Source organism: Dryobates pubescens, chromosome 14 (genome assembly GCF_014839835.1).
Source record: "Dryobates pubescens isolate bDryPub1 chromosome 14, bDryPub1.pri, whole genome shotgun sequence".
In the NCBI taxonomy this organism is placed as follows: Eukaryota; Metazoa; Chordata; class Aves; order Piciformes; family Picidae; genus Dryobates; species Dryobates pubescens.
In genome coordinates this window covers 17,257,543-17,276,429 of record NC_071625.1, presented here as the reverse complement: position 1 = coordinate 17,276,429, position 18,887 = coordinate 17,257,543, and the positions used below count along the sequence as shown (strand labels likewise).

At 38.6% G+C, this 18,887-nt stretch overlaps 1 protein-coding gene across 3 annotated transcripts in view; it reads right to left on the bottom strand.

Moving 5' to 3' along the window:
- The window catches only part of TRAPPC9 (trafficking protein particle complex subunit 9), a 427,530-nt gene that overhangs the window by 72,099 nt on the left and 336,544 nt on the right, over positions 1 to 18,887 (bottom strand). The window lies entirely within an intron of this gene.

The following is an 18,887-nucleotide window of genomic DNA, read 5'->3' as shown; positions in this document are numbered from 1 at the left end:
AGAAATGTAGTTCTTACATGGCTCCTAACTGCACTATTTTGAAACAGAAAGTCCTCAGATAAATAAGTAACATCGTAACTTGAAGAATAAATTCCATTAGAGTCATCTGGGAAAACAAGTTAGTTCTCACTAACTTTGACAAGTAGTTGAAAAGATACCTGACTTATTTTTAATATTAATTCTTTTTTATCTTATTTCCCACCACCCCCCTAGAAATTGCTGTCATTAACAGGTTAGTATGTTACCTCTTCAGGACCGCCAAAACCTGCATCTCTCCAAATCTTTTCTTTCATTTCCTTATGTGATTTCTTGGGAAGGTGCATTCAGCATTACACTCTGAACACTTTTAATGGATCAGCGCCAAGCAATTACTCATTATTTTCTAAACTCCCAGCTTAATCAGATGGTTTTGTTGTAGTAGAATACAGAACTGAAATAACCTGATTTTCACTGTAAGACTCTTTTTAGCGGTCTGAAATACTTTGCAGTTTGGTTTCTTTCAATCATCACCAGCATCATGTTAAAAAAGCACCCCCACCCAAACCCTTTTAAGCAATGCACCCTCACTCAAACCCTTTTATGCAATGCTCTTGGCTTAGAAGACCAAGCATATGGAACAGGCTACTCATTTGGGGGGTTGTCTTTGTGCCAGCACATGATGTGTGCAAGAGACAAGATCTTGTCTTTATTTTTTTTTTCCCAACAAGAAGTTCATAACTGATCCTTTTCACACAAGTCAGTATTTGCAGAGCTGCACTTACCCTGTGAAAGTGACTCCTTGATATTTTATATGGATAAGAACATATTTTATGCATGAAAAACAAAAACCTACAGCAACAGCGTATCAGTGGGTTTACCTGCATCTTAAGAGTTACATTGAATACTTAACCTGCCTCCTAACCTGCCTCCCAGAAAGAATTAATTGATTTTTTTAAATACACATTAGGTATAGCAATTCTTTACATTGAAAGGTCTGCAAGAAAGTTAATCTCAAAAAGATTGTAAATAGACTGATGTTATTTGGCTAATCCTGTTTAAGTATCTGAGTTCCACTGCAAGCGGGACTCAGTTAGGTGACATTACTGTTACTGAGTTGTGGTCACTGTCAACCTGCCTCAGAGGAAAAGTTCAAAAAAAAGACCAAATGTCAGTTTCCAAAAGAGGCTTGTGAAGAAAATACTGTAGAAATACCATTACAGTCCTTTAATTTCTTGGGAAGCACAGACATAATAATAAAAATTTAGGAGAGAGGATCTGTTAAGGGCAATGCAGCTCTCTCAGATTCCTGGGTTCATTCAAAGAAGCATCACTGTGATACACACAAAACCAAATCAATAGATCTGCGCTTCTTCAAGTAACAAAGATTATTCTTAAAGACTGTAAGACCTGCCATGAAAATCAGTAATTTTTAAACTGATGTAACAGAGTGACATGAAGTAGGTGTGCAGGGGATGACTGCTCACAGCCCCTTCCATCAGAAGCAGCAGAGGAAGCCAAAGAAAAGAAGCAGATTGCAAACAAAGAAAGGATATGCCTCACCATACAATCCACAGTTACAACTTTAAAATCTCTTGCTAAGACAAGTTATCAACATAAAAGGTTCCTTGGGTTAAAAAAGAAAAAATGGATGGACAATAGGATTGAAAGAGAGAGTCATCAAGATCTATCAAATACAGCACAGCTACTTCTTAGGTAAGCCATAAACAGCCGTGTCAATCACTCTGAGTTGATGTGCTCATTTTATTCTTATACCATTCCCTAGTATCTCTCACTGGGTGCTGTCAGAGGCAGGATTCTGGACCAGATGAGTGTTTAGTCTAACCTTGAGAGACCTTTTCTATGTTCCTGCATGTGAAGAGTCAGAGGAAACAAGTAACTTTTCTTCCCAGTGCCATGTTGCTTTAAACAATCGTGAAAAGCATAAACAGGCAACAAGCAGAAAGAAATTATTTACTTTCCTCTTTGCCCTTGGTAAGATTAACTCCATCACCAGAATATGGCTCTGGTGTGTTCCTTCTTTTGAGGGAATGCAGAACAACAGGAATGCAGAAAAGTGGAAAACACACAAACAAACAAAAAACACCTGAAGGTTGGAGGAAATATTTTTCAGTGACAGACTTAAAAGGCTTAAGCTGCTCAGTTTACCAAAAAGGTTGAAAAAATCTGTTTGCTTAATGTGCAAGTATCTCTATGGAGAGAAAATAGCAATAAAGGAGTCTTTAATTTAGTGAGAAATACATTACTAAAAGTAACATCTGTAAGCTGGAGCAAGAGTTCAAATCAGAAAGGGAACAGAGGGATCACTCCTATCTTGACCTCTTTGTAGGAAGATGGATTCCTCTCTATGATCAAACTCAAGTTATTGAGCACAATAGCCAGGAGCTAATAAGCTCCCAGAACATTGGGAAGATCACACTGAATGGTATCTCCTCACTGAAGATGCTTATAAATTCCACGGACTCAAGGATATCCATTTGCAGTGGTTAGAAGGAGACAAAGGAAAGACAGCGGTGAGCTGGGGCTTACTCTGGGATAAAAGAGACAAAGACTGTTGTCAAAACTGGGGGAAGGATCTGACAAAAATGAGCACCTTGCAGATGCATTGGGCAAAGCTGGAAAGCCTGCATGGGAGGATGAGAAATGAAAAGTGTGAAGGGTGAATGCAAATAACTCTAATTAAAGCATTTGCTGAAGTGACCCAAGCAAGGAGTGATGAAAGTGGCTTTAGCTGAGGCAGTCTGGGCAAGCCAGGAACATGGGGAACTAGTCCCTTGCCTGAGATAGAGATTAAGTCCCTTGTGGATTTCAAAGTCCCTTGTGGATTTCAGTATATTCTTACTCCTCAATCATCTTCTGAATATAAACAGTGGAGGACAGGAGTCTTGTGTAACACACGCTCATAAAGATGTCCATAGAAGCCAGGGAAGACAAAGAACTAAGCCTAAAACAAAAGCAAAATTTATAGCTTTTCTAGGTATTATAGACATAAAATAGATGACATCTGAGTTGTTCTGGTAAAGCAGAAAGTCTCTGGCAGGGATCTAGTTTTATTGGGTCAAAATAGCCATTATCAAATAGTTGGCTGGAGAAATGAGATAATTTCTCCAAGATTTCCCTTAAATGTAACACTTTATAAAGAACCATCAAATATATATTAGCTTGCATTGAATGTAAGAAGGAGGAGAGAGCCGATCAAAGGTCTGCAAGACCTGTGAGTTTTTCCATCTTCTCAGACTCAGAGTTTTTCATAAAACTGATTCACTGCTCACCCTCTCACATATTTACTCATTTGGCAGACTAGTTTCCCCAGAAAGCTATTTCAATTCAACAATGCCTGTACAACTGAGACAAAAGTTGATAAACAGAGAACAACGGATGTTCAGTAATGTCAGACAGTGTGAGAATGGAATGGCAAATACCTTAACTAGACTTCATCAGATCAAATAGAAGAATATGAAAATATTCATTCATTACTAATTATGAAAGGAGGCATCACTGAAAAACAAATGGGAGTTAAAACAGCCAGGAAGAGCAGTGTGAAGACAGAGGTGATGTCTGAATTTCTGCTACCACACAGAGATGCCACCCCTCAGCAGCAAAATCAGAATGTTTCTCTGTTTCATGCAAAAGGCAAAAGTTGAAAAGAAGTTTGTGGCCTGAAGGCACTGCTGCTGCCCCTGCTAAGTGAAACTCAAATTACATCCTCTTATTCCATTACTGTGTTCTGTTTCCTATATTGGTTTAAGTCATTTTATATAACTATACCCAGTGAGCCTCCCAGCAGGCAGGCCTGTGGACCAAGAGATTTGACTAAGCTGTTTCTTTTGTTTTCCAAATATCATCATATTGCATGAAGTTAGAGTTCCCCATGCAACTCTGAAGAATTTTTGTCAACATCACAGCAGTGAGCAGGGGTGAATTGGATAACACACAAGTCCTACCCCAATTTTCTTCCTTGGCAATGATTGGCACCCAAGAACAGACACAGGGAAAGAGAGTACCTTCCTAAAGCTTTGTTGTGTGAACTGGAGACTATCACATTCTATATCCCAGTCTTTCTCACTGCTCAGTTCTCTAGTCTGCACTTCATCAATTTGTCTATGAAAATGTTAAGTGAAACAGTGTTGAAAATTATTCTTCCGAAATCCAGAGTTGTGAACCTAGTGTTTTTCTTACCTCCTCAGTACCCTGAACTCCACCATCCTATGGACACTGCAGCCAAGGCACCCCCAGACTTTCACATCCCTGATCAGTTGTTCCTTGTTTAAAGTGTCACTTCCAGGCAGATCGTGTTGCCTCCCTAAAACTTCAATCCCCTGTGTCTGGAATATGCCATCAATGAACTCCAGGAGCTTGCTGAATTGCTTGTGCCTTGCTCTGTTGTCCCTCTTGCAATTTTTAGGGTGGTTAAGGTCCCCCGTGAGGACTAGTGCCTGTCCATGTGAGGCTTCTTCCAGTCATATGAAGATCTCATCTGCTTCTCCCTAAACAGGCAGTGTGTAGGAGGACACCCAGCAGTGAGTTGTCTGCATTGGTTTGCCCTCTGAACTTGATCCATCAGCTCGCAGCTGGCTCATCATCCGTTTATGTTTACATCCTTCTGTCTAAACATTTCACTCTACTTAGGGGTTTGTTTAATGTTTGGTATTAGAAGAAGAGTGACAAAGTGCTCCGGTTTATCTTCCCTGCTTAGCAACACTCTGAAGCTTCCTAACTGCACTTGCAGAGACCCTGTTTAACCTATGTCAGCTTCAAAGGGAACATAAAAATAGAAAGAGCTGAATTAAGAAAATGACAAGAAAATACTTAGTAAGCAGTCACAGCTGGAAATGTTTGTTGACCATCAATATTTTGGAGTTTCTCTCATCCTACTAAAGTTCCTTCTGTTCTCCCTGGGCCATTCAGTATGAAATTAGCACATTTTACATTTCCATTTCTGTAGCCAAAAGCATGCTTATGAACTTCTTTATTTTCCTTTGCTTTGGGAAATTTTGCAGATAAAATGTTGTTTTAACAGTCTGCATGAAAACACAGCAGTGACTAAGATCCATTACACTCCATTTCAAGCCCAGACACCTAGAGAATTAGCTAAATGTGCACAATTTAACTCCTACGTAAACGAAGACTATGGTTAGCTCTGTTGAAGTCAACGCAGCTAAGTTGGCGTAAGGTGAGATAAATTGGAGTAAAGTCTAAAGCATTTATTTTGAAAAGCAGGAAATATATAAAATGGAAATAAACAGACCACAAAGCTTTCTGCTAGAGAGCACTAACAACCACCTACATGAAGAAAGTAGAGTAGGTGTGTGTTGGTTATTATTGATATAATTAGGATTTGGTTTAAAAGACTACATTTTTATACATGAAAAGTTACATATTAAAAACACTTCTCAGCATGTTATGCTATTTTAATTATATACTTGAAAATTAAACTTGCATATCTGCTTTTTTTCTTCTAGCTACAGCTCCCAGGACACAGAAGTTGCATACTAGAGGATTTATTGATGTCTTTACAGCTATAATTTCAATATCCGATACTCTAAAAGCTGCAGAAAGATAAGTTTTATGTGAAACAAGAGACTGCTGGACCTTGCTTACCTTTTGTAAGGTGTTTTCACCAAAACAAGCTAAACTGAACTAACTAAGGCATTTCTTTCTCAGATATGAGTGTACATGAAAAAGGGTAGGAAGAGCTCTGAAAGTCTGCCAACAGACAGCAGAACTGGTAGGATGCAATGGAAAGGGCTGAAGCAGAAGAAGGTGGAGATCAATGGAAGTTAACAGATGAGCTCAAGGAGCAGCCAGTCAGCACTGAAGTGGAGGTGGTAAAATGTGACAAGAATGGCCTGCAACCAGTGCCAATTAAAAGACATGAAAAACTGTTGGAAACAGAATCAGACATTAAATTAGGAAGCCTGACTGTGAAGTGAACATACTCCAAGCTAAGAATGAAACTATGTATGTGGTTAATACAAAACACTGTAAATCTTATTAAGTAGGAAGTCTAAAGAGGCTTTTCCCTCATTTTGTACCTAAGAGTCTGAAAATCATTGCATTATTAGATTAGCTTGCAGAAAGGTAGTCATTCAGTATCACAATCTTATCCACAGGGGAAAATAATTGTTGAAAAAGAAGATTTATAAAAGCCACCACTGCCAAGTCCTGTAACTGGAGAAAAAGGATGGTTTAGCCCAGCACTGGGCTAACAAATGCTAGCCCAGGGAACTCTAACTTCAGGGATTATAAAGCTTAAGAGAAAGCAGTCCTCATCAGCCATTGCTCAGGTTTTTCCAGCATTGAGACAAGAAGTAGTTGCAACTACTGGCTGCAATTGTTCATACTTGCTGTACACCTTCTGTCTGCCCTTAATCACAGCTGAGGAGTAAGTGTTCATACCTAAAATCAGTCCTCGCTCCTTGGTCCAAGCAGGACCAAAAAGCTATATGGAGAGAAATAAATCCAGAAGGCAGTGCAGAGTTTCAAGATTTAGTGACAGTGCTGTAGCCAAGGACTTGAGAGACTCAGGCTTCATTCCCTGCTCTGCCAAAGTACTCTTGCACACCTTGAGGCACGCTATCAATTCTCTCCCCTTGCTTCTCAGCTGCACAGTAGAGATAAAAGTTCCTCCCTAATTTAGGAGAGACGTAATTTGTCAGACAAAAAATTGGGGGTGCTCAGACAACCACACTCTATATGTCAAATCTTGAAATTAAAAATTCATTTTCAAAATTTGTACTCAAAACAATGCCTAAGCACAACCTTGTTTAGACCAGTACGGAATAATAAAAATTTAAGGGCACTTCAATTTCAGCACATTCTGATGTGCTATCTTAAACACAGATCAACTTCTTGAATACAGCCAAAACACAAAGATGCACAGCTGTCAACAGAAAAAATAGCTGAAAGGAGTCCAGGAACTGAACTTCAAAACTAATCTCATTTAGTTAGGACAGCAGAAACAGGAACCTACCAGAAGATAAAGATATTTTTTTATTTCATACAATTTTGGTACCAAAATTCACATTGTTCTCTAAACTACAAATCAATTTACCATCTAGGTATAATGGGAGCTATCTAAGTGTTTGAAGCATAGTCTCATCTCCTATGACTCACTCAGATGAAACAGAAAAAAAAGATCATACACTTAGATTAAGTTTTCTAAACCATCAAAATAACATAACCAATCTGCTCTTTTTCAGTCATTGAAGGATAGCCTCAGCAACCAGACATCAAAATGGAAGGACAGTTAAATATTTTTCTATCTGCTCTTCACTGCTGAAATTTAATCTCATATGCTACATGCCAGCCATGAAGGTATTAGAGAGCTTCATGTCCATCACTTTTTAATCATATTCCTGTTGGACTTTTAACCTCTTGTAGTAAAAAAAAAATAAAATTGTTGAATTTATCTCAGCAGTATTTCAGAGATCTTTTTGGCTATTTCCTACATATCAGCACACATTTACTGGGAAGTTCTTTCTCTGATAGCCTTGTCAACTTAACAGTTGTTTTATTCTTTTCAATGTTATGCTTTGCTTTTGGTTAGCAGTGCTGTTCTATAAAACTCTCTGCAGCACTGCACACAAACAAAATAGGAAAACCCACACAGACTGTCGGTGATAAGCCAGCAAAGAAGCCTCAACCAAATTGTGAGGCTGCTTGAATCTGAAAAGTCCACAGATTTTAAGTAACACAACGTAAGCTCTGTCCAATATCCTGCATGCAGGCAGTACCTACAGTTACAGTACAGTACTTTTAAGTGTCTGCAGAAAATGTTAGTTCAAATGCAGGATGTCCACACCAGTCAGTGGTTTGTTTTTTTCTAGAAGACATCAGTACAAGCCACTGATAAAGTCAGAGGGCACCTCCATGGCCCTATTTACAATGCCACATCATTGACACTTGCTAAACCAACTCCTGTAGTGCCAGAACATGGAACAACGCTGTATTTTAGTCCTGAAACATAAAACATCTTTCTTTATCTACATACAAAACAGGAAAAAAAGAAGAGGGGGAAAAAGAATAAAACAGGCCAGCATCCAGTGTTTACTGCTGGTAATACCACTGCTTTTAGCAAAAATGGCATATTCTCATTTGAGAAGTAGAACGGAGTTTTTGTTTTCTCCAATTTTTCTTCAGGTTTCTCTTATTGCTCATTACCTAGTCTTTGATGATATACTCATTATGATTGGTAACACTTAATAGGTTTTCACAGTATCACAGTACATTAGAAGGTGGAAGGGACCTCCAGAGATCATTACATTCAACCCCCCTGCCAAAGCAGGATCACCTAGGGTAGTACTCACAGGAATGCCTTCAGGTGGGTATTTAATGTATCCAGAGAAGGAGACTCCACAACCTCTCCGGGCAGTGCTCCGTCACTCTCACTGTAAAGAAGTTTCTCCTCCTGTTGAGGTGAATCTTCTATGTTCAAGCTCGTACTTGTTGTTCCTTGTCTTATTATTGCACACCACCAAAAAGAGCATGGCCCTCTCCACCTGACACCCACCCCTCAGGTATTTATACACGTTGAGGAGATCCCCTCTCTGACTTCTCAAGATTAAACAGTTTTCTGCCAGTTCTGGTGAATTATCAACATGCATGAACAATTCCTCTACATCATAATGCCACAGATACTTAATTAGAGATATTACATTTTAAAGGATGCACAATAAGCTGTTGCACAAAGAATCCATTCACAGTGTAACTTCATGTTGTAGAAAAAAATTAAGGGGTTTTGCCAATTGCTTTCTACGTGCTGTAAGGGGCTGATAGTCCTCTGCTGTGTCACTCTTGTTTAAGGCAATGGGTTCTTCCACCACTAAGAATAGGTCTGAATCACCTGAATAGACTTGAATAGTCAGCATCCCTTCAAAAGATATTTTGTGTAGATCCATTCAGATTCTATTTCTAAACTACAGGATTCTGAAGATTTCTTTTCCCAGAGATAATAATGAAAGTTATGAAATGAGTTTTCAGGTACTATCTTGGGATATGTGGGAAACCTTATGGTACACCCTAAAAAATACATCTTTGAATCAAGAATGATAATGTCCTGGTAACAGCAGCTTGGGAACATTTTCCCACATGAATCTCAAAATTACTAGTCTTCCTTCAGCTGTCATTTATGTCTTTGTAGTGCCTACGTTCCATTCTTTATTATGTTTGTCTTCCTTGTAGACATAGATGAAGACCATAAATATTTAAGGTATAAAGTGAGGAGTTATTTTCCTCTAAAATCAATCATAAAGTATAGGAAAACTTGGAGGAAAAAAAGTGTGATGTTTGTATATGCATAGAGCAAAACAAAAACAAAATGCCAAGACTTGCTCGTTCATAATACATGTGGTTTTTTCCTATAGCACTGCTAAGGCACTTCTCACTGTGGTAGCTAAGTGCCAAGAAAAACATCACCATCAGCACATTGTCTGCTTAAGAGTAGATGTCTCCCACCAACAGCAAGAAATGGTTTTGGTCCATTGCCCAGATCCTCATACAGAAAAATCATAAGCTCACAGAACGGTTTGGGAACAGACCATAAAGATCATCTAGTACCGACCTCTCTAGCATGAGTAGGGACACCTTCCACTAGACCAGGTTGCTAAAAGTCCCATCCAACCTGGCCATGAACAGTTCCAGAGAGAGGGTTCCCATATCCTCTCTTAGCAACATGTTTCAGTTTCCCACCACCCTCACAGTGAAGAATTTCTTCGTTACATCTAACCTAAATCTACCCTCTCCCAGTTTAAAGCCATTACGCTTTGCCCTATCTCTACGTGCTGTTGTAAGAAGTCCCTCTAGCTTTCCTGTAGTCACCTTGTAGGTACTAGAAGACTACCATAAAATCTCCTTGGAGCTTTCCTCTCTACAGCCTGAACAAACCCAAGAGAAGAGAGGTGCTCCACCCCCTGACAATTTTCACAACCCTCCTCTGGACTTGCTCCAACGGTGCTGCCTTGTACAGATGCAATGGTTGCTAACAACCTTGGATCCCGTTTGACCCCACTGGTTCTCAGTGTTGTACTATTTTCTTCAAATGTGTACCTAACTATAAACTGAGCAGAGCTGTGAATCAACATATTCTTCTGAAATTCACTTAAAGCCACCAAATTTCCTATTCAAAGTTGAAGAAAAATACCATAGCATCAGTAATTCTATAGTGTGGTCAGTTGGCCCACCAGTGTATCCCAAGGCAGAAAATGCATCACATCAAGATTTCTATGACTACCAAGCCTGCAGTTAACCCTTTCAGTTATTTGCTCCAAGCAATTATCTAGTACTCATTTTCACTTTCTTAGTAATAAAATGAGAGCATGCTGCACATAAATGGATTCACACAGCTACACAATTGATTATTTCCAACTGGAAAGAGATTGCTGTTGCCATGCAAGTCAGCAGGAACCTTGATTTTGCTTGCTTTCCTCCTGCTCTCTTTTTCACAAGCTCAGGCAGAAGGGCAGTACTCTGGTTTTGCCAAGATGACTTTAGGAGGGATAAAAAACAATTCACAGTGGAACAAAGTGCTTTTACAGAACAAATAAACTGAACAATATTGCAGGTCTACAGGGAAGTAAAAAGAGTTAACATCTAAGTCTCTCTTAAGGACCATATCTATAGTGTCCACCTGCTTCTGTAGTGTTTACCTGTAGTATCCACAGGAAAAGGGACACGTGTCACAAGGTCTTGACAATGTCAGAGAAGTGGAAAGAAAGCAGGACAACTGTCAAACACATTCAAACCTCCCTTATGTGATTCCTCATACATACACACATGTTATTAGTCTCAGGTGAGGAAGCCCACAAACCCCTGTCCGCTTCACAGCAATGTGGTTTCCAACATAAATTTTTCATCTGAGAAAATGAAAGAAAAGTAAGAAAACCTCAAACAAAACATCATGATGTGTAGAGCTTATTAACACACAAAAGGATGGTTTTGCTGAGCTCTCTTGCATATTGCATCCATACATCCTGCTTGGAGTTGAACATGAGAAATAATAGGAATTATCATCCAGCCATGGTAGGTCTCGTATCTGTATTTTGGGTCAGGTCATGAAACAGTTGTGGCCTATGAGAAACTTGAACGTCCATCAAGGTTCAAAGTCATAGCATAAGCCTTAATTTTCACATGACCTAACTCTCTGTTGATTTGACTTTGCACTTTAAGAACCTCACTGAAGAGATTTACAGCTACACAAATCATGGCCTCACTTTGAAAGAGTCTTCAATATAAGAAACTGACAATTTCTTTCCATCTGCAGAAACTAATGAGGTCATGTTATAGCTAAGGATCCTGCACCCCACAGAGAATAAGGCTGTCTTGGCTATGCTTAAGAAAAGCACAGCATTAGACTGCTGTGGTATTTTTAATGACCAAGAAAGACTACCAAAGAGAGTTCCCAAGTAGTAATGTGATTCAGTAGGCTAATATTCACTTGTACTTTGGAAGAAAGCAAATAAATCATGTCAGAAAAAATATGCTTAAGAAATATTTGTAATTTATGTACACAAGTGACACATTTCAGCAAGACTGCCATCAGAAGAGATAGCACTGAGGTTTCATTGCAAACAAAATCTATGTAAGTGCTTGATGTGTCCATAGCAAAGCAAAGGCTTTTAGTGGTAGGAATAGAAGACAAAGGTGTTTATTTGCCACAGGAGCAAAAGAGCCACTGGTACTTTGTGACAACCTCTGATATTTGTAAGGCAGGAGTCCATATTTCCTAATATTTCATTCACCTCTCAAATTTGCAGTGATTTATATATTTCTTAACTGCTTTGTAATTAAATCAGGATGTTATTTTTCCTACATTTGCTCTCATTTAAATATTTGGTTAAATACTTTTTAATTAAGCCAGGATATAATTCATATGTGAAGACTGGTACTTCACTGCGTAATGATGCAAAGCTGAGAGCTTCTTTTCTCTCCTAAGGAACCGCTTCAGATCACAAGCTTTTCAAAATTAGAACCTGAAATCTGAAAGTCTGAGATTTATTCCTTCCCCTGTTGACCTTAAAGAATAAAACATAAGAATTAATTTTAAAATTTGGTGTCTGGGGTGAAGAAGTCTTCCATCTTTGGAATATTGTCACTAGAGATTACTTTTTCATGGAAAACCTGTAAGAACTTCTGAAACTGTGATGTATTAATTTTCCAGCAATCAAAACTGCACTGAAAATAGCAATGAAATTGACATTTGCCAATAGTATGAACATTACATTATTTAGTGCTGACATTAAACAAGTAATATCTCTTGCTGCCCCTGAAAAGCTTATATTGCATCTATCAAGCACTTTTCAGGTTCCCTATGCAGTCAAAATGCTAATCAAGTTAAAGAGTTTCTGGGTACCTCTTGATTTAATGTTTGCTTTGACTTCAGTACCTGCAAACTCCACATACAGTTATTAGAACCAAAGTGCAAAGTACTATGTGGTGTCAAAGAAGAGAAGAGGCCATGAGAACCCAGTTATAAAAATGAAGAATCGACTGGCAAAGGTTTGAAAATCAGCTCATTTGGACCCATGTTAAACAAAAACCCCAGAGGCTGAAAGATGAATGTTAGACCACGCAGACTTCCCATTTGCAAGATTAAATCATGAAATAACTTTTTCCCCCCCATCTTCTGCCTCTGCCCTCCAAATCTGCTATTATTAAGCTATATTAATGGGCAATACAACACTTTTTCACTATTTTGAAGGCTCTGCAGGAATTTAGTGGTAAATATTTCATTTTACAGAAGGCAACACTGAGAAAGCGATGACACGTAATGTGCTTTAGATCACACAAAAAGACAGACACATCTATTAAGGTAATTGTTTCCTCCTTAGGATATTACAGCATGCAAATGTTTCCTAATGAAAATTCAGTTTCAGCACAAACACTGCATGATAACACAGTGCACAGCCCCAGTTCCTGGACAAACAACACAAATATTATTTTGCTTAGATATAAGCAGAAAATCAAGAATGGCCAGCGATGCCTTTCTAGCTGAACCATCAGATTTTTGCAGGCCAGCAGCAAGGATCTGCACTGCCTGTTTGCAGTATAACAAGCTGTTAGCACCTTCCTTGTAGTAATTCCCTGATAAACACAGCACTGCACAGCACACTTCAGGGTGCTAAATAAGACTTCTGCAGTTGGTGGATGCTACCATGACAGGACTGCCTGCTCCTGCAGGCCAATGTTTTGCTCTCCTGGTTGTCAAACTCTGTAACACTCGCTGGGAAAGATGTGGCCATTGAAGCAAGTCCTATAAGGATCTCCATCTATTTTACAACTACTTTATTTATTCCCCATTAAGAAGTAACACCACGTTTGTAACTGCAGCTGTTTGCTTGCCGATCTCAAAACACTGTCAAAGTGTGGGTGTAAGAGGAATCCTGCAACAAGGCAGAGCAGAAGTCATCCTTTATCAGAGGGTTTGACGAGCACTTGGTCTACGCTCTCTTAATTTGCTTTAATCAATGTTCACATAAAGAAAATAGTCAAACACTGAAGACAAGTGTGTCTAAATGTTTGAGATAACGTGACATATAAACTATTACTAGTGTTTCTTCATGAGGATCTAAATAAGGAGAGGCAGCTTGAAGCCAGAGACATGCTATTCATTAAGGCATTTAATGAAGACTGAAGAAGGGAAAAGGTTACTATGAAGTGCTTCTCGCTGCCACACAGTAATCCACTGTCAAGCCACAAAAAAGATATGAAGTCTCAACATTGTCCAGAGGATGAAGCTAAGGCTCTGGATGAAAGTAGGATAAAGGACAAGTCCTGTTTTGGGGAAAGGTGGAGAAGGCAGACAAAATCCATCTTGAATCAGAAATAGGAGATGCCAATTTCAAAGCTAAAAGAAACAGAGAAAACCACTATGACTTACAAAATTTCTCTGATTTTTGGCAGGGAAAGATCCCTCCCTGGCACACCTTGTAACAGTAGATAAGCACAAATATACCTACACTTCTGAAGAGAAGAAATTCAAGTCCAACTGATTAAACTGATTTGCCTCAGGCCATTCAAATTTTCACAACATTTTCACATCTGTCCAGAGACTTCCACCAAAAGACAGCCTCTGCATAAGAGCCTTCTCATTTGGCTGACAGACTGGGTTTATAAGATCAACATAGCAACAAAATTTTCCTCTGATCCTCATTCAGATCATCACAGACCCAAGAGGACAACTCTCCCTATGAAAGAACTGATACTTTGATTTGTATATCTTACAGCTGATCTGCAGTCCATGGATCATCTTATTTTCTCCTCACTAGGAAAACCACAGCAATGGAAGGACAATGCAAATGATTTTTAAGTTCAATGCTATCGGTTTTTGTATTTTTTCACTTAGATTAATACTTTATCCAGGACCAAATTCCTAACCATTATAGTCTAAATAACTTGGAACTTTTGACCAGAGTATGTGAGGTCATACTGTCTTATTAATGATTACAGAATAAAACATATCCAGTATAGGACCAAATACAGAACAAATATGTCTTTCTACCAGATGATCTTTCATGGATGGATATAAATAAAGCAGAGATGAACGTTTTCTCCAAAAGAAGCAAAGAATGAGGGATCTTTTCCTTTTTTTTCCTTTTGTTTTTATTTTCTTCTTTTTTTTTTTTTTTTTAAAGAATTTGGAACTTCAAATCAGTGGCTCAGTTTTTAACTGTACATTCATGACATCCTCTCTTTCCCTGATATTTTCAGAATACATTAGCTCAGCAGTATCTGTAGTTTGCAGTAGCAATTAGCATCCTGGGGAGTCAGCCGCAAATAACAAGTTCATAAACAAAGTAGAATTAATCAAGTGTAAAATTAAAAATAAGGAGGAGCTTGCATAATCTTAGAATTACAGAGTAGCTAAGAGAAGCCCATGCTCCAGGCAGGCATTAGTCTGTCAAAATTGTGGTCAAATATTTAACTACACTTCTTTTTTCCTTAATGGTTTATGAAATTAATGAAAGGTAATTATACAATCAAGTAATAACTATATAATGGCCTAAGAATGGAATTGGAAGCATAATCACCTCACTAAACTTCAAGATGTTCTTGAAAGTTTTTTGATTTTAGAGATGTGAAGGTACAGATGAGATGCTCTAAACCATGAATGTGTAGGCTGACAAAATAGTGGAGAACAGTGTATGGTTTCTGGGAAAGAAATCCAAAGCACAACTGTTCCTAAACATAATGATACAGTAGGGGAGGTCTTCTGCCACTACACTATTAGATTATTAAATCAACAGCGTGTAAAAATCAGCCTGTCCTTCATTTTATACACATACGATGGAAAGGGACAACGTGTGAAAACACAGCACAGAGCTGCCATGTTATCCACTGCTTACTGAAACCTACACTTAATTAAATTAAACACCAGGTTAACTTTAGTTTAACCAGGCTTTTCTCAGACAGGCTTCAATGTCACACCTCATTACCAGGTGCTGGATATCAAGTTACAGCAATTGAACCAAGTCTCAGGTAGATTTTTTTGAACTGCAGTGAAGGAAGAGGATGGACAAAGTAGAGAAGGCAAGGAGGTCTCATCTCATTTACTTTTTCTTGCAGTTAACAGACCACTACATAAACTAGAATCATATTTCTGAAATCCTAGTCATGCTACTGCATTAAGTAACACCACACTTCATAGTCTGCTATAATTACATGGTAAACCCAGCCGAAAACATTGGCTACCCCTCTACCTGGCTCTGTACTGTAGATTCAGCCTGGAACGCAATTACCAGGCATTTCCACTCACTCTTCTGTTTCAGCTATTCATATTATCAGGGGTGTAATTTCATTTGCTAGAATTTTATTTATTGCTCCCAGTCTAGGACAACCAGTAAAGAGTCATCTTTAGGGGGATGTTTTGAACAGAGCTCATCGTGAAAAGCAGCAGTCAGGACTACAGCACTTCTGACTAGCAGATTAATGTCCCCCGGAATATCAAGCTGAGAGCTATTTTACTATCAGGAGGACAATTTATAAGATTTGGGGTTGTTTTATGAAGCTTACCCATACTTTATACAACAGTACTTTAATGAGCATATTCATAAACAGAAAGTCACTTGGAAGAACAGTTCACAAAGTCCGCTGAGAAGCTCACTGTGCTAAGTCTGATTTACCTGGGAAGTGCTGAAATACTAACAAAGAGAAACTTCTAAAAAAAAAAGAATAGAGGAAAGAAAAAAGAACAAAAAGAACAAAGATCAGAAACAGAATCATCTAAGCTTTTCAGAAAGACAGGTAACATTGTCTGTCTTGGAAACACTTCTACTCAAGTAGACCTTGCAAACTTACAGGGAAAGTGTGAAGTTACATCCTTAAACAGTGGCAAGATGAGGCTGTTATTGAAGTGCTGTGCTTTGCTTTGCATTCCTATTTAAAATACTTTCCCTTTAGAATATCCTATTGAAAGGAAGAGAAGCTCTGAAGCATTATTTCCCCTGCATCTGTGAGAAAAAGCCTTTGTATCTAAGGCTGTCCAAGACCCACAGTATAACAGGATCGCAAAGCCCTCTCAGATTACTGATCTCATACATGAAGGCACTGAGAACAATTCCACAGGAGTGGATTTCATAGATACCATTTTAACAGAGAAAAATCAAAGCAATGTTTGCACATCATTTTTTATTTTTTTTAATACCCCCTTGAACACTAAAACATTCACTAATTAGACTTCATAGCACTCCTCCTGGCTGTATAACAATTATCACCACCATTTTACAGGTTGCTAAGCAAGGAGATTTGCTCAATTAGAAGTGAAAGGTTCTCTATCAGGCCATACCTCAAGTCAAAAGGACAGAAGTAAATGCAAGGTGAAGTGCCTCAGTCCACTGGGTGACAAGACAAGGTGCAATTAGTTATGCATTTACTCTGATCAAAGACAGAAATTTCTAATGGACTGCCCTGTGATGGCTCAATGTGTCGCTATCTTTCCTCTTGGTAACAGCAGAACTGCAGTGAAAAGAAACTATTTTCTGCAAAGCAAATCCAAAACACAACAGTGCAGAAAGCTATTTTTGCAGCTAATGCTCAATGTTTCTTGCCACCTCATTCCTCTTTGGGCAAAGGGTACATATTTCATCCACCGCAGGCTGAGAAGTGGATCTGTATACAAAATGAAGGGATCTCATGCCTTAACATACAGGAAAGCAGATGAATCACTTTAAATTAGAATCAATGATAACAATAATCCTACAGCTAAGTCTTGAAAACTGAAGAGAAATTTCTGAAGTACTTTCATAAATTTTCATAAGAGACATTTCTATCACTTAATCTAATACAAAGCAAGGGATTAACATTACAAGAATTTTTTTATTTGACAAGGGAGATTTGAAAACTTTCCACTCACTTTTGTATTTCAGTTCAACCTATTTAAAATCTCTGTTCCCACTGTCCTTCAGCCACACACAGTAATTAAACAAAGCTCTAATTTATCTAAATATTTGCAATATTTTAGTATTTGCACCATTTAATGCAAGGTATGTATCTTAGTAAGGGTATTGAAAGGATATTTACGAGTTGAAATGGGAGTGATGGAGAGCTATAAATCCATGTCAGTCACAAGGAGGTATTTTAATTTCCCAGAGTCTTGTATTGACTAGGCCTGGCTTGCCAGGAAAACTCAGTACTGGGCAGGTGCTTCAGTTCTTGGCTACAAAAATAACTCATCCTCCTTCCCTTCACATTTCTTTATTTTAAATCCTCAAAGCCTTCATTTTAAATCTCTGCAAAGTCTTCTGAAAGCAAGGTTGGACTGATGGTCAAATCAAAACCCTGGAAGACTCTGGAAAAAACATAAACCCTCCCAGATATTGTTAAAACAACAATCTTTCAACACAGACTGCTCCACTCTGCGTGCGCTTTGCATGCCATTCGGGACACGACCCAAAACGGCAGCTGGACCATCTTGGCTGTGGCAGGGAGCTCACCAGTAGAAGGAATGGATTCGTGCTTTCAATTCAAGTGTCCCTGTTTCAGCTCATCATCGTCTGACCAAGATGCTTATAAACAAGGAGACAAATTATAAACTAGCTTGATATATTGTAGCGATGGAAATGACATATGTGGAAACACTTCTTTTTTCTCTTTTGGCTATGTCTCCTAATTTCTCTGCCTTCCCCCATCATACGTTTTTTTCTATTTATTCTCTTCCATATGCTTCTCTATAACAGAGAAAGTACAAATAAACTAAGAAGTACAAAAGAGACATCTCTCTATAATTATAAATTGTGTTGTGTGATGTTTTCTTTCTGGTAAGCATTTGGGGAAACAGATTTTATGAACAGGTTCCATTAGCAGTAATGGGACAAGCGTCAAAAGTAATACAAGCTGGTGTACTTCAGAAGTGCAAAGGCTTCAACTACAATGCTTCAGGCATTTTTTACTTTGCTCTGCAATAACTAAACCCACTAATCTAAAGAGTAAAATCTGCAGCCTTCCAGCCTTCTTTGCAATGTAATATAGTGGCCTTCGCTTACTCCCACAGTGGCAAGCGCCTGCACTGTAAATCTCTGCCCAGGCACATCGATGATAGTGTTGCAGGGAAAGAAGCAGTGTTTATTTTTGGTGTCTAACACTACTGGTTTATTTCCTCTGTGTGGAGTTCACTGAAGTGCTCCAAGTAGACTAAACTACCCAAGAGAAGTTAACCATGTCAAAAAGCACATTCCATTTGGTGTAAGAAACACAACAGTGGAGCATACAAACTATTGGCACAGCTGAGCTTAGTCATTGCCACAGTAGAAACAACAGATTACCAGTAATAGGTTGCAGCTTGCTTGTCATTGGGGAATTAATTTGGACCCTATGAATGCCTCATGAAGGAGTAGGTAGGCACCTACATTCATGAGGATTCCTTAAACCAATGGAAAAGTTAACCATGAAGCAACTAG